The following is a 27,226-nucleotide window of genomic DNA, read 5'->3' on the forward strand; positions in this document are numbered from 1 at the left end:
TCAAATCAAAGACTAACTGAAAATAGTCTTTTGATCTATAGGTATGCTTTCTGAAAAGGTGTGTTAGTTTTCGGACAGAAATTCACTTTCTAGCACCGGCAATACCTATTATAATATATATTGTTTGAATATAAATACATGATTTTATCATCACTAAAATCTTTGTAGGCCTATATACTAAAAACAGCAGCTGAAGTATATAGAAAAATTGGGCTAGGGTTTGCTCCGCCCCCCCCCCCCACACCATAGAAACGATCTGCCAACCTTTTTCATCACTACATAAGAAAGGTGGAACAAATAACGATTTCATTTCTAATAATTTAACTCTTATAGCCTCAAATCAGCTTTCAATTAACATAAGAAAAAGGGGGTCATAGGGGACCAACGGGCTATAGAGGATGTGGATAGGGGTCCCTCCACCCTCCCTCTTTTGAATCGCTTAGGGGTGGTCACTCTATTAGGAAGGTATACGAAATACTGTTTAATATCCTGTCCTTAAATTCTTACAGCCCCCCCCCCCCCCCCCCCCATGCAAGACGACACGTAAACGAGAAATGTGTAGATGACAAAACGTCCCTTATCGAGAACAGAACTATAACAAATTATTAATTTTTGTTTTGTTTTCTAGCAGGAATTCACTTTCCAGCCCTGGCATATTACCTGACAAATATGAATAGATATATATATATATTTATGTATATATATAGTACTGAATACTGAAGATGGAGTTACTCTTTACTTTTTACACTTTTGGTACACCTGATCAGCTAAATGTCACAAATAGCGTCTGCGTATGTTTAGACTAGAGAATGTTGTTATCACCTGACTTGGTTACTCAGTACCGACCCGTGACGCACAACTTCATAAGCCGTGAAAAATCTCTAGTCTACGCTGTTTTAAGGTAAGATTTGTTTCTGTTTTTCCTTTGATTTACCAACAAGAAGCATAATTTTCGTTTTAATCATTAATTGGCCCTCGGAACTATGTGATTCTGCCCGCGGCCCGCAGTATGTAACTACATATATATACAGCCTCTACTCTAGCACTGGCTCTAGTACTAGTACTAGTAGTAGTAGTGAATACTAGCAGAGGCCAGATAGCCTGGTGCTCCGGCCGTGCCAGGGCGGCTAGGCCAGGCGTGGCGTAGCTTAGCTCACTAATCATGCTAATCTGCAAATACCAATCGAGTCGTTGTTTAGTTCGTACAGGATTCCCATCTTGACAACCTCTTTGTCTTGTAAAATAATGTTGTAGTACTAGTTTATGAATGGGAGTGCACCTAGCACTGCATGTAGCTCGAGCTCGACTGATTAATAGACCAAAAGCTTCACTAAGTCTAAGTCTAAGTTCAGAGTGTCCGAAGAGTGTGATATCGTTGTTGGTTGTTCTGCTATAAACAATATGGACTTTTGCATGTTGAAATAGTGGACTGCTACGTGTGACGTCCTTTTAAAAGTACCTTAAAAGGATGTTACACGGAGCAGTCCACTATGTCGACGTGCAAATCTAAAAGTCCCTAATAGTAATACTAATATGTCCACTGCACTGACTGCCTCTAATACTAGTAATAGTAGAGTCTATGAAGAGACTGACTGTAGTGACAGTGTGTTGTACGGGTAAGTGGATGTACTGTAGGCCTACATGTAGGTGCAATGCAGTTTGTGTATGATTGCCATTCACAAAGAAGACGAAAAATACATCGTCAACGAAACATAGTTAAATCTTTTGTCTACTCTGTTTGTTGCTACGGCAGGTCGCCATTGAAAACTAATTTGTTTTCAAAGTTTTTTAACAATATCATCAATATTTTTTTCCAAATTGTTTGTTTACAAAAGACCGATATAAAAATCAATATCTACTTTATAGACATGCTTTATCATTTCCATTAATTTTTCAAAGAAGGGCATGTTCATTTCACAGTTCAAAAAAGCATGGAATAAATCTTCTCTACAGTTACATGTTTCACATTAGATCTACATCAGAATTACTAAATTCCCATAAAATAACATTCTTTTTACAGGAATCAATTATAAATTGTCTTAAAATCAAATTGTTTCAATTTAGTTTCCTTTACATTCATCAAATTTCTTTGGAAGATCTTTTTCCACTTTAAATGATCAATTAAGTTTGTCCCTTGCTAGAATATGATAAAATACCCTACTTGACACAAATTCCATTCGTTTTTCCTTTTTACCAATTTGTATAGTGGGATTTTCTAACAAAATAGATTCTTTTAAGTTATCAGAATATCAGTGCAAACTTTTGGTATTGCATTTCTCAAATAAAAAAAAAACAAAAACAGTGCTGTCACTTTTGCTTTTTATTTTTAATTTTCAATGGTTGTTATCAATTTTGTCATCGATATAAATATCTTTTACAAAGATTATGTTACTCACATGTAGGTACCACTCTCTATAGAAGATTGGCTGTTTTTCATGCGTAATAGGCCTATATTTATTATACCATAAATCTGATTATCCAAATGAATATAATCCTGTTTCACAATATCATTTATATATGACCAGGCTTTCATAATTTCTAAATAAAACCTTGGCAGTTTGCCGACAAAATATTTTTTCTATCATGTTTCGACAGTACAATTCAAAAGTAAATCGTTGAGACCTCCTAATGGTTGGAAATATAACATTGCAAAGTCTTTCCAATAACTTTCTGTGTCATCAACTATTCTTCCAAGCCTATTTCAACCTGAAACTATGTATTAACTTGTTAAAATCAATCATTCTTATTCCATCATCAGTATAATCTCTAACTATCATTTTTCTTTTCACTTTGTCAACTTTTGAATTCCTTCCAAAATTGTATTTAATCTTTTCTATTTTTTTTTACAATATAAATTTGGTACTGAGCAAAACATAATCAGATGAACTATTTGACTAATAAGCAATGTCTTAATTATGAGAACTCTTTCTATAATTGTAAGTTTTCTCTTCCGCCAATTGTCTACTATTCTCTGTATCTTTTCTAATTTCATTTCCCAACTTAATTTCACCACTAAATCTAGGTCTGTGTCTATATAAACTCCTAAGTATTTGATACAGCCATCTTTCCAAAGAAGGCCAAACGCTTGAAAGTTTCATTTATGCTGAGTAGGGCCCACCCATTTCAAAATTGTTTTATCTTTATTGAGCACTGGGCCAGCAATGCTTCCAAATCTGCCTAATTCTTCCAAAATATATTTCACAGATGATTCTTCTCTGAAAAATATAGAAGTGACTGTCATCTGCATATTGCACCTCTTTTAGTTATTATACTTTTTTTTTTAAATAAATACTAATATGAACAAGGATAACATAAATTCTAGTACCTGCACATGCATTTCTCCAGTATTTTCATAATGTTTCTCAAATGTATTTCCCACTAAAAATATTATGTGACATTGGGCTTATCAAGGTAATGATCAATTTAATATTTCAAGAACATTAATCTTGTAATGAAGCTTGTAAATAGTAAGTCACAAATGTGAATATTATTCAGATGATTTACATGTAAATTCCAAATTAGGACATATGAAGTTTTATACACTAACTCAAGGAACCTCAGTAGACCATCTACCGGTAATGTGAATGATGGATATATTGATACTCTTGAATTTTCATTCTCTAGCTTCCTCTGAAACATGGAGTCACAAATTATTCAATAAACAAGGTTATACTTTTATCCAATCCAAATGTATGTTTTGAAGGGGTGGTGGTGTTGCTACATGTATGTTAAATTCAGATTCACCTAACATTACTGTATAGAGATGGCATTAAACTCATTCAGATGATTTTGAATATCTTTTTATTGAAATCATCAATTATTGACCGGCGCGATTTTCCAATTTTCGGGAGCCAAAAAGAAGAAAAACAATTATTGCTCCTCTTCCCCCCCCCCCCCCCCTCCACCGCTTATTCACTGGCTGGCTTTTTCGCCGCTAAATATTCTCTCATGAATTGGGCCCCCTCTTTGGCCCCCTCCCCTGCTGCTGGCTGGATCCGCCCCTGGATACATTTATATGTTGATTTGATTAGATTGTATCTTTATGAAAAATTAAATAAATAAATGCATGAACAAACTAACGAATGATACATGTATACCTGTTATCAGTCATGAATTTCAATTTTGCTTTATCGCTTTTTTGAATTTGAAAAAGTTTGTTACCAAGATCATAGAGCAACATAATTCAGGGTTATTATCACTGATGCATATATATACACACTGTTGCTCGTACAATGTATCGCATCTTTGAGATGCTTTTAGCAAAAGTTTATTGGAAGATGTTAATATCATAATTTGCATACGTGACATGAATTTCTTTAGCTTTGTCAAAGTAATTTTCGATAGTTGGTGTAGCATGTAGACATATTGATCAATAAATTACACATCTGTACTGAAATATTATACGAATATGTACTTCTTGTGATCCTGTATTGTGTATGATATGTTAAATATTTGATATATTTTGATTATTCTCAAAACACATATTCATTTCCAGAGGAGCAGGCAGATACTTGGTCACTATTAAGGCAGAGGCGGCACAAGGTGACTGTCAAGATGAAGAAAGAACTGCATACATGTGTACTCCACTGACTGGGACAAGAGGCTTTGATTATCCTTTGACAACGTGGTAGATCAAGATGATCCAGTATACCACTAGCAGCCAATCTATGAGGTATGTAGTATGTACATGTATATGTAGATAGATTTTAATTACTAGGAAACGTTGGACTTTAGAAAAGATGAGGGTATTTCAGACTCCTGCCCCATCATCTTAACCATTTTATTTTTTATTGATGGTCTATTACCTGCTGCATGTACTCTAGCTCTTCAATGAATACCTACTTAAAAATGTATGCCTCCGGAACATAATGTACTAGTATGCTCATGACCATTTTTAATTTGTTTTAAACTTATACATGTTTACTTTGCAATGAGCTATTACATTTACCTGTTTTGTATTATTGTTTCTCAATAGTCTGAATACAGTTAGTCATAACAGGGGAATGAAATGATTTTTTAAGGAGGCAGTTAACAAAGACATATGATTTTATATAATTAGAGTGATGGGAGATGGCCATTATTTTACCATGCATCCTCTTTTTTAAAAAGCCTTTTTGATAGCTACATTATATTTTCTCAATTGGCATGTAATTTTTGAAAGCAAAGCAGATTCCATAAAGAGATAGCTATGTGTACTATCTTTGTTACTAAATTTTGTTTTTTTGTTAGATGAATAATCAATACTTTAATTAAATCAGTGCCCAAGTCTATTTATTCAAAAAAAAACTACAATCAACGTATTACTGTATGTTCAAAATCTAAAGATTTCTGTGACCCAGTTCATTTGCAAACTTTTAAAAAATTGGTTACTTGTTGGTAGTAAAATAGTATGCTATCAGTATTGTAAGAGATCCATTGTACACCTACTGTAATATGATATCCAAGATAAGTTTGGAATAAATTGTGCACATACTTAGCATAAGTCTTGCGCATAATTGCGAATTTGCAATTGATCGCAACTGAACTTTCTAGCAATGCCCTAATAGTAAGAGAGAGAGAGAGATAGAGGGAAGAATAAAAGCTAGATCTAGTTAATTTTATTTATTTCTTAAAACTTTAATCCTAACAAAATCCTAGGAAATTTAGGAGACTAGTGGGCGTGGCAACAAAGTTGAGTTGCAATCAATTGCAAATATCAGTTGCAAATTTCGCAACTGTCTTGAATCGCCCTATTATTCTATTACATTTTGTAGTAATATGTATTTTTTTTAAATATGGTAATGTAACATACTGAATATAAAACATCGTTTAGTGTTGCGAATTATTTTGTTCCTTGTTCATATTGTTGTCTTTTGATGTTATGCATTAACAGGTAAAGGGTTACTTAAGAAATAACCATAAAATGTCACTCATGTAGTAACCAATTCTTGTGCTTTTTCAGTTTATTCAAACTGCAGTGTAAATTTTGGACAGCCTTACAAAAATGTTTAATATACCTTTCCAAACATCTCTTTGTAAAAACAATTACAAGGAATATATAACATTTAAAAGTGAATTGCATAACCATAGCATGGTTTAGATGTATTCTGCTAGTTTGAAACATGTGTTGGAAACACCCTTCCTAGATAAAGATAATTGAAACAAAGAATGATTTTCACATTTTATCTGTTAGATATTTTATAGACATTTTAATGAATCCTACACAAAGAAACATAACTGTTGTCATTGTTCATACTGATCTTGAGACCAGAAATCAAATGAAAACTCTGTTCTTTTTTCTCAAACCAACAGATTCCATATGGGATCCCATCAAGTACAAGGTGATGCTGCTTGACACATGCACTGAGAGGGACCTGGCAGAGGCTAACGGCATGGCTCTTGGTTTTTCTGAAATGATGATGACCAAGTACACCTGTAGGAGGGTCTAGAGAAAGACAACCATGTGTAAACAAACATGAAATGAGAAGGTCTGCAGAAATTTAATTCAGAAGTTACAAGGGGAATTGAACCAAACGATGGAGTATCTAGCAGAACAGACACTTTCCTTGTGAAGAAGCCCACATTACAACAAAGATGCCGATTTACAGAAAAACGTCAAGTACCCTGCAAAAGAAATATGAACTCTAATAAATATTTTTTTCTTTCCTATCATAATGACATAGTTATATCAGGAGTGACAATTACCAGCGGGACAATCACCCCCTCAGAAAATTACCCCCAAGGACAATACCCCCCCCCCCCCTGAGGACAATGACCCCCAAGGATACCCCAAAATAAAAGTTTTAAAATCTGTCTTTATAAAAACCAACTTCTTATCAGGGTGGATCCGGGTGGTTATTTTCCTGGGGGGTGGTTGTCTTGATACGGCTTGGCCAAAGCCAGTGGGTAATAATGAGGCACTTTGCTATATATTTAAGTGGATGTACTTAATATTGCATATCTTCTACTTCTCATTTTTTACTACAGTTTTGGGGGCAATTTTTGTAACTGCTACTGCAAACCAATTTCCCTCTTGTTGGAATCATGTGCTTGTTCTAATAAAGGGATCGTTTAACAATGTTAAATCTGAGATACACGGCCCTACGTGCTATCAGTGTCTGTGATATGGTGTTAAATTGAAGTCCTAAAAAAATTGCGCTTCAAAATGATCAAGAAGTGCCTCAAAGAATTAAAAATCTTTGAGTGATCGGTTTTACCATACTCTTTTCCCCCAATAGATTGTAGTGTTATGAAAACAGTTTAGCAAACGGTTTTCAAAATTTGTAATTCCAATCATAAATATCTTGATAATCAGACAGGCGATCGGCTTGTAAAAGTCCTGGGGTTCCTGACTGACCTAAAGGTCTATAATTATCATTGCAGCATGAGCTAAATCCAGAATTTTGTTTCAGAATCTGAGACAAAGTTACCGGATCCCTTTAAATATTGTATGGTATTGTAGCTACACAAAGTTTTAAGTATAACTTTAATGTTGTGTGTAAAACTAGTAAAAACTACAGATTTTACAAAAGCCAGTGCTATATAGAGTGCAGATGGATGCATAATATTCAGCTCATTTGAGTTAAAGCAATTATGTAGCTACATGTATGCATCCTTAAAATTAGCAATTGGCAATGAAAGTTGCTAGTTGGAGATGTTGGCTCATGCTCATATTCAATTAACATTGTCCTAACAGGTGTGTCTTTTAAGGGTAGTATATTCATGTACATGCATGTGTGTGCATAACCTGATACACTTTAACCAAGTTTTTTTCTTCAACCATAAATATCCTAAAATCATATAGAGTGATTTTGAGGTATTTTCCCATTACATGCAAATCCAAATTCTGGGGAATGTGTTCAACTTTTTTAGTATTATCAACAACTTGGTAACTAAGGGAATCCTATCATTGACTCCTTCTAATCAATACTCTATGTGTAATATCTTTTGGCAATGCTAGCAAACCTATATTTCATTGTTCATTGCTGTTTACTTTCTTTTCGTTGTTTTGTGTAGATTTTCCCATTACCGGTAATTGAATGAACAAAATAAGCCTTAATAAAGCAATACAATTTCCAAATTTAACATTTTTTAGAGGACAATCACCCTCTTTGATTTTGGAAGCAACCTTATTTAATTCTTGATTTAATATATTTTTCTGCCACCTCTTTGTGATGCTTGTGTGTATATCATTGAGGATAGTATAGCAGTATAATGCAGTATAGTTTCAACCATATACCTTAACTAGCTGTGGTTTGAACATGATAGAAGTATACATGGTGTCATCCTTATGTTCTTATGTAGTGTTTTACAGGTTATGGTGTGCTTAAAAGGTTCTCTTTCATCAGTCTGAATACAATATCACTAATCATAGATATACAAAGTGTTAACAAATAACCTTGGGCATTGCAACATGAAACCATCTCATCGTATGTACATATACATGTAAATACATATGATTATATGGTTAACTTTCATATAATTATGCTATATCCAGTACATGTATTTGCTCATTTAGTTTCTCTCAGTTGAAGGATTGAGCATTCAACCATACTATTTCTGTTACATTTGCATGTACACAATAACCAAATAAGATCCCTTATACAAACATGAAGTATCTTATAGCTCATGCACAATTTGGTAAACCCTTGCCCAACCAGTTTTTTCGCTTTCTCTAATATTGCGTTGAGAGATAGCAAGATGATCACCATTGTACAAGTTCCTCGAAGTTATCCCCTCCAAAAGTTTAGTACTGTACTAAACATATGAGAGGTGACAATTATAAGTCCTTGGTCATCATCTAAATTCCTTGATGGTTTCCTTTTTTTCGGTAACCCACTAGTTAAAATCTAGGTAAGTTGTTTGTATTCAAATGTGATCAAGCGCCCACTTCCTACTTATTATTTACTTTGCCTGGCCTTATTACCTGATGTGCTATGTTTCAGGTGATGCCCCATCCATACTTTGGGATAATACCTGACTGCAGTTATGCCTTTTAAAGTTTAAATGTGTAACAATGATTGCATGTAAAGTTTTAAAGATGTTTACAGTATAGCTTCTGTATTAGGCTATATATATATATATATATATATATATATATATATATATACATATATATATATATATATATATATATATGACCTGTGTATTATATTGTTAAATGTATTATTTTGATGAGAAATTCTATTTTTATTTTAGGATAATACTGCAATATATATATCATTCAAAGTATGCAATCAGTTTATTATATGTAGGTTATGCTGAAATATAATAGCCTAATGAAGAAAGATTGCCATGTAGTTAATATGATTTCAGGAGCACGATGGTCAGTTTGCAGTGATTTGACATTTGCTCTAGGCTTTTTTTTAATGAAAAATTTTGGGTTAGGGTTCAGGTTTGATTTTTATTTAGTTAAAATTTAGGGTTAGAAATGGTATGGGTCCAGGGTTGAAGTTAGGATTTCAGTTAGTGTAGAAAACTATTGTTGAGCAATTTTGGTATGAGCATGTGTCATACAACCCAATTTGTTCTCAGATTTTGTAGGATATAATCATGGATTGCCCAAACAAAGTCTGTTTAATTTGTGCTTTATTTTATTGTTTAGACGTGTTTAGTTTGCACGTTTGTTTCCCTTACTGTGTGTATAAGTGAGTTTGAGGCACTGTATGTTGTAATGAGGGCTTTCAGTGATGTAGCATAGCAAGAGCGTGAGTTTGAGTGCACTGGAGCGAATTGGAGCGGGCGGTAGGGTGTCGTAGCATCTTCTTTTCACATTCCCTTCCCCTTTTTCCTCTGTTTATTCTTGTCCTTTTCTTTTTCTTTTCAATATTTGATCAAGTCTCTCTTCTACGCCGGAGAGGGGAGGTGGGGGGGGGGGGATGATGATGTGTGTTGGATATGTGTTAAGGGGGCAATACATATATCTTTGTCCAGGAGCGGATGCAGCCGCCGGAGAGGATGGGGGTCCAATTCGTGAGAAATTAGTGTGGGGGGGGGGGGCGTTAAATTATGGTTAAGGTAAAATTGTGGTTACACATTGTGTTTTTTCCTTTTTTTTCAGGGGTGAGGGACGGTGCCGCCCCCCCCCCCCCCCCCTGGCTTCCACCCTGGATCCGCCACTGCATGTGTCAAATGTAAACTGAAAGCATATTTCATAAAAAGTTGCATTTAGTGTGAAATAGATTGGATAAAGAGGTCAATCTTCATCTATTATTGTTCGCCTATTGTTCCACTTTTGGAAAGCTGGATTTATTGGTCATCCAAAAAGAGCTGATTGGTTGAAAGTAAGCCTAGTTGTAACCCCGATTGTAACCACAACCCTTGTCCTTACCCTAACCCAAATCCTGGTCCTAACTCTAACTCTCACCCAACCCTAGTCCTAAATCTAACCCTAGTCCAAACCCTAACCCTAGCCCTAACCCTAGTCCTATAACCCCCTCCCTGGTCATAACCCTAATCATATTCCTAACCGTATTCCTACCCCTAACCCTATTCCTGACAACGACCCAATTCATAATTATGGATGGTTGATTATTCTGCAGTGATGTCCCAATAGTGGGTTTACGTGGTTTTCTAAATAAAACGCCCCTCCTCCTATACGTCCACTTCAAGCATATTAGTGGGTATGTCTGTTGTTCAAAGATTGGGGTTTGTTTGTTTGTTTATTTCATTTTAGTACGGTGACATACTTCATCCAATGGCTGTTCTTCGGCATGACCGTGCATATAAAAAGCAATCACAATTTTACAAAGAAACATACATTATATATTAACATGATTTACATACTGAGTTAAATAAAACATACACATAAATATACAAATAGGTTGGAAGGCGAGAAATCCAAACAAGCCCTAATTTAGAAAAAGAATACGAACAGATTATATTTTAAAAAATAGAAGAAAAACAAATCACTTGTTTTTGTTTGCTATTAAAAGTCATATAAAAATCATATTAATAAATATATATAAACTGTTATAGTGGTATGGTTACTTGTATAGGTGTTACTGTATAGTGGTTAGTTAAAGTTTGAACAGGGTTATGATTATTTTATTCATAATTTGGTTTATACCGTCTGGTTTAGGGTCGGGGCCTATGAATAAGCTATGGAATTGGTGGGGGTTAGAGCAAAATTGGCGATTCGTGGCTAAGTTTAGGGTGTTAGCGTATAAAAGTTATGTTATAAGAGTTATGGATAGGTTTGGGGTCAAAATTATAGATATAGGTTTATCTTTAGTTTCAATGAGATAGTTTTGGTAAAAGATTCATGAAAACATTTTGATATTGGCTAAAGAAAAGGTAACAAAGAAGACGACGACCAAATTCTAAAACAAGAATGAACAATGATGATTGAACAAATGGAAAATAATTACGTTGAATTATTTGCAGATTTGACACCATGCACCACATATAGGCATGAAACAATCTTTCAAATGAATTAATTTTCAAATGAATTAAATAGACAAGTTTTAATCCTCTCCTGTTCATGGCGACAAAAAGAAAAAATGGAAAAGTACAAATTACGGCAGCCATGCAGGTGTATGAATGAAATCATAAATACGCATGCAGTTTTAGATAAAGATAGATTGCTATTACTCATTATTAATAATGATGTGCGACAATTTCCTAAATATCTATCTGCAAAACTAAATTATCTCACCTACTGTCAATTAAAAAGGCAAATTTTAAGAAAAGTAAGGGGTCTTGCTCAGTTTCTTCGGATATTTTATTTTAAACTGTACAGCGACAGAATTACGAGACTCTGCACCGCTGCCCAAAGTGGAAAAAGCCCTCTACGACTCTTTTGCAACTAAAGCAAATAAAGAAATTAAACTATGATCAGTAGCTTATAGTCTTCTTTTTCAGGATTGTTTACCATGTAAGCATTATCTGAACTTTTCATTACGAAGCGTTACGAAAAGTCAGACTTTAGCAATATCGGCAGCAATGTACCATATCAAACGTTGACTACCAAGTCATCATAGATACATTGTACAATTTTATTGTGCATGTTTATTGTCTTAGCTTAATGAAGAAGAAGAAGACGACGAAGAAGGGGAAAAAAGAAAGAACCACAAGAAGAAAGAAAGACAGAAAGCAAGAAAAAAAATGCTATGTATATATATTTTAAATAGCTGCATTTCACAAATTTCTGGAACATTTCTTGGACGACTACGGTGATTATAATTTGTTCATCAATGCCAATCAAACTTGCGTTAATACGCGACTAATATGATATCTTTCTCATCCCAAAAATGAAAAAGTCGAGATTCTTTATGTTGACTACCGTCTCGGGAGACGGAGAGAGAGAGAGAGAGAGAGAGAGACAGACAGAAACGGGGAGGGGGCGATGATGATAACGATGGTGATGGTGTAATGGGGATTCTTAAATTTTCGTTGATATTGGTCCGGGGTAATTGGTAGTTCATAATTCATTTTTCTTATACTTATTCATCATATTTTTTTATATTTAGTTTTACTGCAGTAAATTAAGTCGTAACGAATACCCCCCCCCCCCCTCCGGGAACGGAGGTATCGCATGCGTGTTCCCAAATCTCCGGCTCGATCGTATAACAAAGAAAAAGATCTGCCCGTATTGACTTTACACACTGGACTTTTGCTGAAAGAGGGGGGGGGGGGGTGCTAAAAAGGCTTGTATAACAAAGAAAAAAGATCTACCCGGCCGTATTGAATTTACACACCGGACTTTTCTGAAAGGGGGGGGGGGGGGTGCTGGGAACACAAATATGCGTACCCTAAATAACACTGAGGGGAGGGGCCGGGCCAAAAATAATGAAATTGAATGCACTTGGGGGTAAGTTATACAACCACACCCCTACTTAGCAGCCGGGTCGCATTTTGTAACCATGAACTATTCAAGCCTATAGGGTTAGGATAAGTAATCTTACCGTATCCTGATTCATGAAACGTTTCTTGGCAGAAGATTGCATGCTCATTACACTCTACTCTGTCCGTTTTGATGGGATCAGGAGTGATACATCCGAGTTAGAGCAACTACATGTGATATACACTGCCGCTAAGCCAAATTAAGCTAGTGCCACACCCTTACGCATGAAACACAAATATGCCCTGTTGAATTACGTGGCCAGGTTTGTTTGCCTCTGTAAGTACAGTCATGTACTGTGGTCCTGTGCTGAAAATATGTTGTGGTTCATACTTTGAAGCAGATGATATTGTTTTATTGATATTGCATATTCACAACTATACAGGTCCAGTTTCGAGGTGTCATGTTCTTATAGCAATATTATTGGTCTACCAGGTGGAGCGATACTAGCCCGTATATATTTAAGATGTGAATATGAAAGGGGTTACAAAATATGATGTCACCTCCTATAGGGAGTTATGATGTCTTACATCCACAATGGAAATAACTAAACAAAGCAGGTGAAACTTGCGAGATGTATAGAGATAAATCATGATCTCATGTCATGTGTATTTCTCTGAAGAATGTTCTTCAAAACACAAAGAGAAGATGCATATAAGCCTACTTTTTTTAATTTATAATTTTATGTCCATGGCCCAGGTGATGGCAAATACTTTATAATAATTTGTTTAAACACCGTTTCTTTGTATCATATTCATACATGTTTATAAAGAAAAAGGCAATAAGAAAATTAATGAGTGAAATTAAAATGATTGGTGATTTTATTCAATCACATATTCTATCATAAATTTAGTCAACGTGAAATTCTGTTTTGAGTCACAAGAGCATAAAACTAATATATATATACAAAGTTAACGCCTTCATGGCTACAAACAGTAGAAATTGAAATGCCAAACGTATGTACGTGCCTGTGATGTTGGTTGTCTAGGCTGCACTAACCCGAATATAATAATTCTTCCAAAACTCTAGAAAAAACAGTTCTTACGTATATGCATTCAATTTCCAGGAAGCAGCATTAAATGTTTTACTTAAATGAACCCCAAGGTGCCTGCCTTTCTCTGAAAAAGTGGCGAAAAAATACTGGTGCCCCCCCCCCTCCCCGGCCTCTCTCTCTCTCCTCCCTAACACGAATGCACACTCAAATCAAACTTCCATTCCTTTGAAACATGTTACACTACATGTACATTGAACAAATTATTTATACCCTTACCAAGTTTTTAAATTAGTATGTAAAAAATTGATTTGTTCCGATTTACATTTCTTGAGAATGTAATATATTAAAGCCAACATATAATTTACCCTTAGTGGACCTTTTATTCTTGAATAACGAAAAACACAAGAAAAAAGAAAAAAAAATCAAATATACAAAGGGGTATGAATAATTCATGTGTTAACTGTATATCTAAAATCGTTAAGGAGGGCAAAAAGGGCATTTACATTTATGAGCTTATTTTCATGGCATAATGAAACCGACAAGGAATATTCAAACTTCACAACACATGTTCTGAGGAAAAGTAGAAATATTGAACAAATAAGTTGGTGAAAATTGAATGAAATGGACAATAATACAAAATAACAAACTTTATTCCAGAAAACACATATGAATGTTAATTTTAAATAAACGGTTGTATACTTGTGATGCGATTTGGACAACCCTTGCATACGCTATTTTATACAATATCAAAAATGAAAACAAAACTACATGTATAATTTCCAACTTTTGAGCATGGTAATTTGTAATCGAGGATATTTCAGAACTGGCTAGCTATGATATAAATTAAAATGTTCCCTGCAAAAGAACAATTGAAATTCATGATACTGCATGATAATTTGCTCATTTAGATTCATTCATGGAAAGTAATCGTATCCGGACACCGACCCCTGGACATCAACCCCGGATAACCATCCTCTAGGAAATCTACCCCCTAGGACAACTACCCCCTAGGGCAACCACCCTCTAGGACGACTACCCCCGGAAAACTACCCCTCCCCCCAGGCAACTACCCCCTAGGATAGTTGTCAGGAGGGTAGTTGTCCTAGAGGGTGGTTATCCGGGTGTGGGTGTCCAGGGGGTAGGGCACTGGGGGAATGGTTGTTCAGGGGGTAGGTGTCCTAGAACCGGAAGCAATACCAACTTCTGCACATTGCAACTGCAAAACATTGAAGAGAAAAATACATTACAGGATGATAAGAGAAATAAAATTGCCTTGGCAATACTTTTTTGTGTGTCTACTAATTGTCGCTGTTTTGCCAGTTAGAGTGAACGATGCAAAGAAGAGTAAATAATCAATCAAGAGTAATTAATCAACGTTTCTTATATCTCCTAGTCCTCCAAGTTATTTAAGCCATAACAACAACAAGATTGGATATATACATGTACATTTGAATTTCATCACATTTTGAAAAACCATTCATAGCATATGTAGACAAATATCTAATTTAACTCGATGTACATACATCTTAGTAGGTTCACATAGAAAATATATATTCAAATCGTAAATCCTTATCCATTCTCATCAATCTGAAAATTATCTAACACTATCATTTTGAATTATATATATATATATAGTTTTTAAATTTTATTTCATTTCAAATGAAATTAATTTTCTGTATTCTATATTTTTCTGTATGAAATATAAACAGTTGATGATATCACATTATAGAAATTAACATGCATTACAAAGACATCAATTAATGGGAATTAATATCCTTGTAGGGCCTATTTCAGTTGATTTACTTTTCGGAAACTGGCAACTTTTTAAAATTCAACACATTTTTATAGTGTATTGTTACATTTCCTCATCAATTTATGCAGAATCATGCTCAGTAAATCAATGTGGTTGGAGTGAAGAGAACAAAATTGCACTTACTTTTACACGCTTAATCTTGGAGCTAAGCATCAGATAGTTATAGACAGAGAAATGATAATGATTTCCATCTCGATTTTATGAATAGTACATTTGAACTGAAACAGTGTTTCTTGATCCCTCTCACTGTGTAATTTTTTATGAAAATAGACACATACTGTAATATTGGCAATTACAGAGCATGGTTTCAGACCTATCAAGCGACAATAATGGTGGGACTATTCGTTTTGAACACTTTTACATTGACATATTTGGTAACATTCACTAGGAAATATGTTACACAATGTGGTTACTTTGTACCTTCACGTACATGTTATTTCAACATCAGACATTCCTGCAACATGTGAATGAAATATTAATGATAATATATGTCAGTTAACAATTTCATTGATAGCTGAAAATCCCCATCCCATCCCTTCATATTAGTACCCCCTCCCCCATCTCTCTCTCTCTTTCTCTTTCTACTCCTTGTGATTCATTTAAATAGTTTTTTTTTGGGGGGGGCTGGAAGCATATGAAGCTGTGCTTAGGCTGTAGCCCTTCTGTATCATCACATCTTAAAGTAGACATGCAATGATAATTACAATTATGGCCAATAATTCATCACTAGAAACCAGGAAGTTCAAATGTGAATCAGACCAAATAAAGTAACACAAATAAAAGTAACTCTCAGGATATAGGATATACGAGCACTACGCAAGAAAATTAAGCATGTGTTGATGATGTTGCATCAGGAAACAACCATGCTTAAGCAGACAGAGTCATAAAGTGCTATGCGGTGGTCCTGTGTTGTGGTCGAGTGGATACGTCACCGGACTGTTGATCACAAGGTCTGCGGTTCGAGTCCCGCCGCGGCACTAATGTCCTTTGGCAAGACATTGATCTACATTTGCCACACTCAACCCAGGTGAGGTAAATGGGTACCTGGCAGGATTATTCCTGATAACGGCTGCCGGAGCTAAAGGGTAATCATTTCCAAAGCTCTTTGGAAGCGCATAGAGGTGTTATTTCATAACATATCATGCGCTATACAAGAACTGAATATTATTATTATTATTATTACGATTGAAATCAGCCCAAACTCCAATTGAAAAGCCTGCCGAACACTACAATGGAGGGTGTTGACTCTCGGTTGAAACGCTGCACATATGTTGAAGTCTGCACAGTGAAATAAGAAAACGATAGCATGGATGGTGAAATACAATCACGCAAACAAATCAAATGGATTCTATTGGGGTTCTGCAAAAGGTCTCGAATAAGAAAAAAAATTAAATGAATTCTATACACATAACAATTAAGTAGGAGGGATCTCTATTTCAAATTCATGTATGCTACAAAGCCTTTATTTAAGGAATGAATGCATCTAATCAAGTACAACAACTGATCATTATCGAACATGTCATTATATCAAATCCCTAGATATAACTCTTCAAATACATGTATGTAGAATATGACTGGATATTCTATTCTCAATATATATTTCATGGGTATACTCCTAAAAACGTCGGAAAGGTTTTCTTACGCTGTAACCCCATTTATGTATAGTCTAAGAAGAGATCATGACAAAAGCATATATAGTGAGGCTTTGACACTTATCAGTTTAAAAAAAAAATTACCTTAGAGTTTTCATTGACTCAGTCTTTCAGGAAAGTTCAGCTATGGCATGATTGGCATGAGCACTTTGGAGGAATACATGAATAGTGCCACTTGTTGTTGTCCTTTTTCTGTAAGTAAGATTTAATTGAAACAGTACATTACATGTGCATAGTTATAGTTTAATAGAATCATGATTATAGTGTAGCTAGTCATCTTCCTGACTATGACAACGTTTACGAGTGAACGTAAAGTAGGTACATAACAATTCCAGTACTGTTTTATCAGAGTCAGCATTACAATACATGTAAAAACAAATATTGAAATCATGAAAATACGAAAGTGTGTACTTGCAAAGAGGCTAGTTCAATGCATTAGAGAATCTATAAATGTTAATCATAATGAAAAGGTGTATTTAAAAGAGAGGGAAGATTCACTACAAACACTGATGAACTTGATAGCAGAGAAATGACAGACAAAACTCAGTGGAAGTTTGAGGAAAATCCTATACAAAATAAATGTATGAATGCTGTAAGTCTCAATTGACCAAACGATATCATAGCAACACAGGCAATTTCAATGGCCTTGAGCATCAACTTTTGAAATGTGCATTCATTACAAAGTTGTATTGTGAACATGATTTCTTTGAGATGTACAATAGGGTATTAAAAGCTTGTGAATGGAGTAAACAAATGACTTTATTTTAGTGACATTCCCTATGATATTTCCTGAATAAGACTACAACCACAGCTGTTAATATAAACGTAGCTCTATGAGATAAAAAGTGACAAGTTACATTTGATATTAGATATCTTAAAATGACTTAAATGTATTCACTTTCTGTTTCTGCTATGGCCCTCTCTTGCTCCCTATTAGTCTACAAGCACAGACCCTATATTTAACACTTCATTACAATAATTACATTATGACTTGAGTGAAGCCTAAATCTGTTCTTACTGCTGTAAGTACATAGCCTGGATTGCATTTCCTTTTTTAATTTTTTTTTTAGCTCAGTGCCTCTCGTCCACACTTTATTTCATTAACGTAATTTGCTCTTATATATTTTTGGGGTAACATATCCCCAATATGTGTATAATGCATATGTTGCATATTAATGACTGAAGAAAGCAATGTTTTCATTTCAATTAAAAAGACCTAAACATATATCGTAGGTCTATGGGCTAGCTGAAATATAAAGGAGCAAGAAGCAACAAAAACAGGGGTGGGGGGAGGGGGGAATTTGACTAAAACTCATGATATTTCACAAGAAAACTTTATGAAAAAAGGTATATACATTTAATGAACATACTTTTGCTTTGAATAATCTCCAGGGAAAGGACTTCGGCAAATGTAAAATTGTAAATAAAATAAAACATAGCATTATTACATGTACCTGCAACTGCTACGTTGGGCGAACACCGATTCCTGAAATATAAGCCCTGAAATATTGTACGGTTGAAGGGAAATTCCATTTCAGCTGTATACGTCTGTCATATGGCTCCAAAGAAGACTGTAGTTAGGGTTATACAAAAGAAAAATATTGAAATAGATACAATCAGTAAAAACATGTAAAATAATTAAAATTCAAAGGAATTTAATTAAGCATGCTTAGTCTACAATACATTTACAAGTTTCAAGATTCTGGTTTTATTTTCCATAATACATTTGTAATACAGAAATTTGTCTCCCATTGATGTTACATACAATTTAACATAGGCACAAACATGATTTTGTATGCTGAGAGCCAAAGGGGTTAACTTAATGTTGAACAAGAATGAGTGAACACCATTCCATCTTTCAGCAGACAGTACAAAAAAAAACTTCATTCTGAGTCACATCATAAATGCATTCATACATAAATAGGAAACTGATGTAAATGACAATACCGCAACCTCTTCCGATCATAAAGAGAAAGACATAATAGGAGCAAATTGAAAAAAAGAGGGATGAGTGGTAGACAGAGAGAGAGAGAGAGAAGGAAGGTAAAAATCTAATCAGGAGCTGCAAAGACGTGTAGATAATCATACTCTACTCTTAAGGACCGCTAGATGAACCTCCATAGTAATATACTATACAAAAAAAAACTGCAGATCACAGCTATCCAGTATACAGTGTAGGGTAGGCCCCGATGGTACATTTATAATTACTCTCAACATGAACTTCACCAGAATCTTGGACCTGATTTTTTTACATGTAAGTTTAAAAGAATAAATAAGAAGTAAGCACAAATTATTTGCATCAGAAATTCCTTGGAGCACTCTCTTTTGGTTCTAGTACTATGTATTTCAACTAATATATATTCATGACATTTCAGAGATTGCTAATGAAATAGCAATTTGAAATGTATCAGTGATGATTATCGGTGATGCCATGCATCATGCTTTCTTTGTAACATCTAAAATATGACACATATACATGTAGCAAAACAAATCCTAACTTGCAGATTAGATCCCCGTACGATTCATAAAGAGTACTCAGAAGATACTAAGACGGCACTACTGGCGAAATGGATGAATGAGTGCTGTTTAAGATGTTGCCAATCAACATCTTGTTGCACATTTTTTTGAGATGCCGTGTATAAACAAAAAGATTCATATCATGTTAGTGCCAGCTATGGATTCATTTAACATGGCAATTATATAATCATTTGATCGCAATGCCAGCTATGATTATCATTTGACATGGCAATTATATAATAATAAAGTTTTGCCAAACCTTGCTATGGACTGTCCACAAAATTGGTCTCAAAGTCACTATAAAGGTTGTTCTAATCCATCGCAGTCATTAACTTTGAACAGAAGAGGGGTGAGGAAAACAAATCATCCCCAACCCTCCTTAAAATACTAAAGCCAAGGGATGGCTCTACATATTAAATAATATATGAAACGCAAATGAAATCATGCTGGAGTTAAAGAATAACATTTTATATTGAGTGCTGTGCTTAAGCATAACAGTGACCACAAAAAAACGCGCACTCACCACACACACACAAATCCAATAACGTTTAAAAGAAAGGCCAATCATTATGTGTAGGAGATTGTATTTGCATAAGGAATATCCTTATCACATAGAGCAACAGAGTGGAAATGGGATCAAAATAGAGAAACATTTTATTTGAAGTAGAAAAATTATGCAAAGAATAACTTTGCACACAGAAATTATAAAAACAAGTTATGCTTTAGTTTGCTCTATTTGTATAAATATTGAAAGAAATTTCAAAGTATCATGGCCATGGGCAGATAACTGACCATAGTTAGTTACATCTTGGGTTATTAATGCTATTTGGTGGTTAGGATCCTCAGGGAGAAGGGATTTATAAATAAAATAATAATTATTATTTTAGCTTTTACCAAATCTATAGGACAGAATGGAAATTAAATGGACAAACTGCATCTTTCATTCAAGCGCATGACTGATCAGAAAATATGTGCATATGTACATGTAGGGCCATGCATGTCATTTTAAGAGCAAACATGGATGCTTGAAATTATACCATAGCTCATTCTGTCTTCAACATTAAGACACATACTAGGATATTTTCTTTACATTGTTTGTCACAAGATTAGTAAAAAAAAAAAGAAGCTGTCCAGTTTTTTGTTAGAGGAATATGTGACCGATATATAAAAAAAAGGGCGATAACAGAGTTGATAGAAAAGGGCCGATTAGGAAATACAAAAGGAATACACTTTTATAGTATAAACATATATGTACTTAAAAGGGAATTTTGGTACTTAAAAAAACAGCAAATTTGATTTCTAGACCATTCTAGATGCATTTGACTGAAATAAGTTGAGTTCCACAAATTACTTCATGAAATTAACTTCATGAAAGCAGAAATGGATCCATCACCACTTTCAAAACATCACAGCTCTCTGTACTACTGTTAAATTTTAAACAGGCTTTTCTTCCACATGTTCAGGGTGGTCCACAAACAAATATTCAAACAAGTAAAATTAGAATGTGGAATAAGTATGATTTGATGCAAATGACAAAGTCTCTTGTGGCTGGGCTCAAGGGCTTGTTTAAGGGTTCGCAGGTTCCTAGATGTATTGTAGTACAATATGTGCCATCTAATGAACCATTTCCATGACTACTATTTCGAAAATGATTTTTTGGTTGAGAAGTACTATTAACCTACGGTAGCGATGATTTTCAAACCTGTACAATCACATTTCGAAACTGTTGCTGTTACATAGTATAACCCTTATAAGTATGTGAGAGTTATTGGCAAAATGGTATTAAAGGAAGGTATTTTGGAGAGACTTTGTTCAGTTCTGCATTCCAACTAATTGAATAACAATTAAATCTCTCATATCTAGCTGCAGATTCTACAATGTTCATGTAGCTGCACAAATCTAGAGTCAATATGTAGTGACTGACAATCAAAATGAAGCTGAACACTTCCAAATGTAAAGTTATGCGCATTACCGAATAAAAAATCCCAGGTCAACCCCATTACCATATTAATGATTATATATTTTAAGTTGCTACGCGATATAAATACCTTGGCATTGTTTTGAATAATAAAATGACCTGGTGAAATCATGTTGATTATGTTGTATCAAAGGCTAATGGAATGTTAAGTTTCATCATCAGTGTAGCAAACAATCTGTCAAGTGACTCTCTGCTGTGTTTGTACAAATGCCTCGTTCTCCATAAGCATTATTGAATATGGCCAACGTGCCTGGTTCATACACAGTAGAGAAAATGTTGAAAAAATGAATAGATACAAAGATGAGCTAGACGAATTATTCTCAAACATAGAAAACAGGAAATGGAGTATTCTGTACACCTCCAAACTTTTAAAGTGGTACACGCTTTTTTCCAGGCGACATTATCTTATGACTAGCTTTGTTCTCAAAGTCTTTGTTGGCCTTATAAAATGTGAAGCTGTCCAAAATGCTATCTGCATAACCAAAGATATTCTGACACTGTTTGATTCAAACATTTGACAGCTTGCACTCAAAGACTCCATGGCTCTGCCATCCACACATTTCCCAGTGTCTAGTATACTCTCAATACTGATTTGAAGACTGTTGTTGTGTTATTATTTCTTACTTGACTTTAAAACTAAAAGAACAAATTCTCAGTATACAGATGAGTTAACATAAATTAGTTAATTATGATGAGCTGTCTCTGTCTCAATTTTGTTTGTTTGCTGTTTTTGTTATCATACCCAGCTGCACAGTGCCATCTTCAGGTAAAATTCCAGGTTAAGAGTCGGATTTGAGTGCATGTATTCACCCTCCCCCCCCCCCCCCCATTTTTCCATGGTGCTATATAATGTACATTTACATGTACACAAAGCGACATTTTCCCTCTTTTTTGTTCAGAGGGGGGGGGGGGGGGGGTAAGTTTATTTATGTTTTTAATAAATTTTTATCTTATCAATGATTATTGTTGATTAATAGTGATTTATAAATTGTTATGTATACCTCACAATTTTATTGTTACCATTTCTGTAAAGTCACATGGATTGGAAAAGAAGACCTCTGGGACATAGTTATTAAGTTAATCTTTTTCTTTTCCCAGCATCCATGTGGCTCTTTTCCAAATGTACTCTTTTGGTATTCAATGATTTTCTTTTTTTTTTCGAATAAAAAATATTAACAAATTTACAGAAACACTTGATTCTAATCTAAAAATCAATGTTTTGAAACAAACTTTTAAATTTGATGATTTCTTTCTTTCGTGCAAGCAGTTAAAATAACATGGCCCCTATTCTACTACAATTATAACATAATGCTGAATTTGATGTACATGTAGTCTGAAGTCTAAGATATCCTTTTGTTTTATATAAAGAGAAAATACAAACCCATTGATTTATTTAGACTATCTTTTGATTTGATGGTACAATTAGTTTGAATTTAGAAAAAAAAAGATGTCTAGAGTCAGTTTTACACGTTAAACAACGAGTGGTTGACGCCCCCCCCCTCCCCCAGGGTAAATAAATTTAAAAAGCAAAAAGAGAGGAGAATAGGAGGAACAAGAGGGCTGATGACCTTATTAACATTAATTTAAAAAAACAAAAAACAGAAGCCCTACCCTTCCTGAAAATTGATAAAAATAGTATTTAGGTACATATATGTACCTTACTTCTCTGGAGCAAATTCTGTAAACAAAATAATTAAATGCTACAGTGTCCTAAAGCTTTGGGTACAAGTATGCAGTTTAACTCCATACATATGCACATGTTCACACAACCATTAAGGTAGATTCTCACTGGAACTCTTAACAATGTAGCTTTTGAATAATATTATTCATGTTTTGACATTTCAAAGGGAAAGTAAATCAGATGCCCTGACTGGGCTGGGTTGCACCTCCCTAACTGCCTAGGTCTAAGTTTACATTGTCCAAAATATATGATGTTCTCATGGTTAATTTCGTAGAGCCATGTCTACATGTTTGTTTCTTTGGCTTGGTGTACAAATGTCAGAAGTAAAAATACAAGTAAAAATGTCAAATAAGGCAAAATGTTCAGTTTTATTTGCTGTGAAAGATCAAACTCTGAAATTGACAAATTCATGATCATGAGCAACATATCAGAAACATAGTTTTACTGTACAAATTCATAGAATCATGAGACTGCTTGTATACGATAATATTGTTTGAAGGATATTCCAATATTTGGTGCAGGATTGATAAAATGTGTGCTGGCATACACTGTATTCCAGCAAGTATATATTTGTACAAGTCTACACATTAAAAAAAATGCACCATAAATTTGGCAGAAAACAACGAGTGGAATTTGAAGGACTTGAACTGTATTTCTCTCACGTTTCTTAATCACAAACATGATGTTATTATATACAGTTACACTGTGTTATGTTTAAACCAACAAATAGAATAACTTCTGCCATAAAAGGCGAAAGCACATTACAAAATACCTGGCTAATAGCAACGTTTACTACATGTACATGTAGGCCTACTATCTTTCTTCAAGCAAAGCTCTGACATTGTTTGTTAAAATTTTGTAATAAAGTATTGATGAGGGGGGAAGCATATGTGTGTCTTTTTCTTGATGTTTTCTTATACAGTAGGCTTGTTGGTGCACCGTGTTCTTGTCATAATAAGAGGCTCTGCTCAGTCTGCTGGGATCAACATGAAGATGGGTCTGATGTCTGAATTTGTGGAATTTCTTTGCAATCTTTATAACTGATTCCCTGTTTTATCTCATTCAATCTTAATATTCTATGTAATTACTTCCTCAAAACCAAATAAACATTAAAACATCAACCTACTTTAATAGAAAATCGAAAAAAAGGTTAGAAATTCATATACAATGTACATATGCAAACCTGATCACAAAATATAAGTTTCGAATTTCCACATAGTATTATCCTTTGGACATACTTGTACAAAGTACAATACACCACAGTCATTTAGAAAATATACATTATGATATGGAAGAAGGAGATATAATGGACTGGCCCGGTAGCTTGAATCTTGACATTTTGTGTGATACAGTGCTTAGATATTATGACAGCACTAATTTCCCCTCCCCCTACATTTTGTTGCTGTACCTCTTACTTGTTTAGTTATTACCTCTGACTTTTTAAATCTGAAATTTTACCTCTGACATTTTTACCTGGCACCGTCTCTCCATACATGAAATTATAGTCATCCATTGTCTGAGATTTTTTCATGGGTGGGGAGGGGGGAGGGGGGGGGGGGGTAATTGTCCACTGGGGTCATTTTCCGGGGGGTGGGGGAGGGGGGTTGTCAAAGGGGTTAATTGTCCTGATATGGCTTGTAGGGTATCACAGCGGTGCAAATGTATGAGGTAATTCAGGGTTATCTTATGGATAACCTTGCACTTGTGTCAGAACCCATGTATGAAGTTACACATGTAGGACATGCACTGGAGCTGACAATAACCATAACCCAGAACCATACATTCACATGTAATTGAAATGAGCCATGACAACGAGACTAGATATGACTGAGGCTGCAAGTTCCATCTGACCAAGGGCCCATAATAAGTTTCTGGTATGGGTTCCAGGGGCGGATCTAGCTTTTTGCCAAGGGGGGGGGGGGTGACCCAATGGCGATGCAGAGCCATTGTCCACGAGCCATAGAGCAGCAAGGCGATTTTGTTTTTGCTATTTTTAAGTTTTCCTGGCATCTACTAACATCTACTAATACTGTGTGGGTCTGGACACATGATGGCGTTATTCTAGGCACATCACATTTTCACCTGGGAGCCCAAAGGGGGGGGGGGGGAGTAACCCCCTAACCTAACCCCCCCCCCCTCCCCCTGTAGATCCGCCCTTGGGTTCCCGTGTGGTCATAACTCCAGTGGTTTAAATCGGAGCGGTATCATTGTATTATACAAGTGTGGAAGAACATTAGATTACAAAATGTTTCCGGAAAAGCATGGCTCTTCAAATGCCTCAATTTTCTAAATATGGCATGTAACATCATAACAATCGGGACAGAATGTTATGCCACATGTTGGTGTAGTCCCATACACATCTTTTTGTGTACAGTAATTGTATATTCCACAACGTTTCTTTCACAATGCAAATCACATGACCAGAACTCAGCTTTATTTTTAACTGACAATTTATACTTTGTTCACACTTCTCTTTTATTTTCTACAATATTTACTTGAAAATTTTGAAGGATATTACAAGAGCGAAAAGATTTTGGCATTTGTATTGGTCTAAACGCTGCTCTCTTGGACCCTCCAGATCCTAAAGGTGTGTTGCAGTCTTTATATAGTAAGTGTTTGTTTTGGGGGGCACTTTTGGAAATTTTCCGGGGAGGACGACCCCCCTAAACGAATTGCCACGCCCCCCTCCCCCCCCCCCCCCCCGGCCCTGTGTAAAATCTAGATCAGGATTTTCAACCTCTTTCGGGTCACAACAACATTTTACGAAACAATGTTTTTGTGTAGGCCCTAACCCTAATCTCATCACGCAGGCACTGGAGCTGGAGGAGGGGAGTTGGCTCAGCTCAGTCGGTCAATTCTCTGCCTGTCAAACAAAAAATTATGTGTCGGATTGTGGCAAAAGTCAGCCATTATCCCCCTGTTGTGTGTTGCGACAAACAGTACCGTCTGTGTACGGAAATGTACCGGTAGACAGAATTCAGTTTTATCAGGGATATGAGATACCCTGGTTTTATTAAAGAATTCATCCCCATACCAGATGGCTTTGTTATTGTCTGGTCCTAGCGGATGCCACCACCTCCGGGGCCCCTTTCTCAGCTCAGCTCCCATTGCGAAAAATACAATTATAAAATAACAATAATAACAAACATGATTGATACACTAGATCTAGGCGAGTAGATCTATCATCAATTAACATTGAATTAGGTTGTAGTGTAGACAGTGATATTTTCTACATTACAGACATAGTCTTAGATAAACAGATTTGAAAGAAACTCACGTTATATCCTGTGTGATGGCTGAGATATTGCCGTCTACTGCACTGCTTCTCGCACGTATCGTGAGTGGATCTACCCAGTACCCCAGTTCGTTTACAGCAGCCACCCCGGGCTCAGGCGGGTCAGGCCTCATGATCTCCGTTGCTCTAGCTCACTGCACTGTGATACTAGCCCTGCAGGTATCGTGGGGCTCTCGCTAGCCAAATGTCCGGTATTTCGCAGGTCTCGATATGCATGCGCGCGTGTACCTACGCGGGAGCAGCCTTAATGTGCACAGAGAATATGATTGCTATTCTGCCTTGATTAACCTGGGAGAGTCCAGCAACTAATGACCAATAGACGCACTGGAGAAGGAAAAACCAGGGAGACTGAGGTAAAATCTCCCTTGATTATCTTAGGGAGAGTTTGTGGATCAGGTGGCCAGAGACTGCACGTACTGCCGCGTCATCTCGCTTCCGAGTTCGATTCAGCTCAGTGATTGATCTTACTAAATTTT

General features: G+C 35.4%; 2 long non-coding RNA genes across 2 annotated transcripts; one reads left to right on the plus strand and one right to left on the minus strand.

The window, feature by feature from the left end:
- The first annotated feature begins 787 nt into the window (after window positions 1-787).
- Window positions 788-6,611, plus strand: LOC115924118. The gene is made up of 3 exons (XR_004064199.1): window positions 788-901; window positions 4,496-4,672; window positions 6,292-6,611. It is a non-coding gene; the product is annotated as an uncharacterized LOC115924118 (long non-coding RNA).
- A 10,105-nt stretch (window positions 6,612-16,716) lies between these two features.
- Window positions 16,717-27,146, minus strand: LOC115924119. Its single transcript, XR_004064200.1, has 4 exons — window positions 26,733-27,146; window positions 18,734-18,850; window positions 17,364-17,471; window positions 16,717-16,905 (listed from the first exon to the last, which is right to left on the minus strand). It is a non-coding gene; the product is annotated as an uncharacterized LOC115924119 (long non-coding RNA).
- Between the last annotated feature and the right edge of the window lie 80 nt (window positions 27,147-27,226).

This window comes from Strongylocentrotus purpuratus, unplaced genomic scaffold, assembly GCF_000002235.5.
Source record: "Strongylocentrotus purpuratus isolate Spur 01 unplaced genomic scaffold, Spur_5.0 spur5_scaffold_15, whole genome shotgun sequence".
Lineage (NCBI taxonomy): Eukaryota > Metazoa > Echinodermata > Echinoidea > Camarodonta > Strongylocentrotidae > Strongylocentrotus > Strongylocentrotus purpuratus.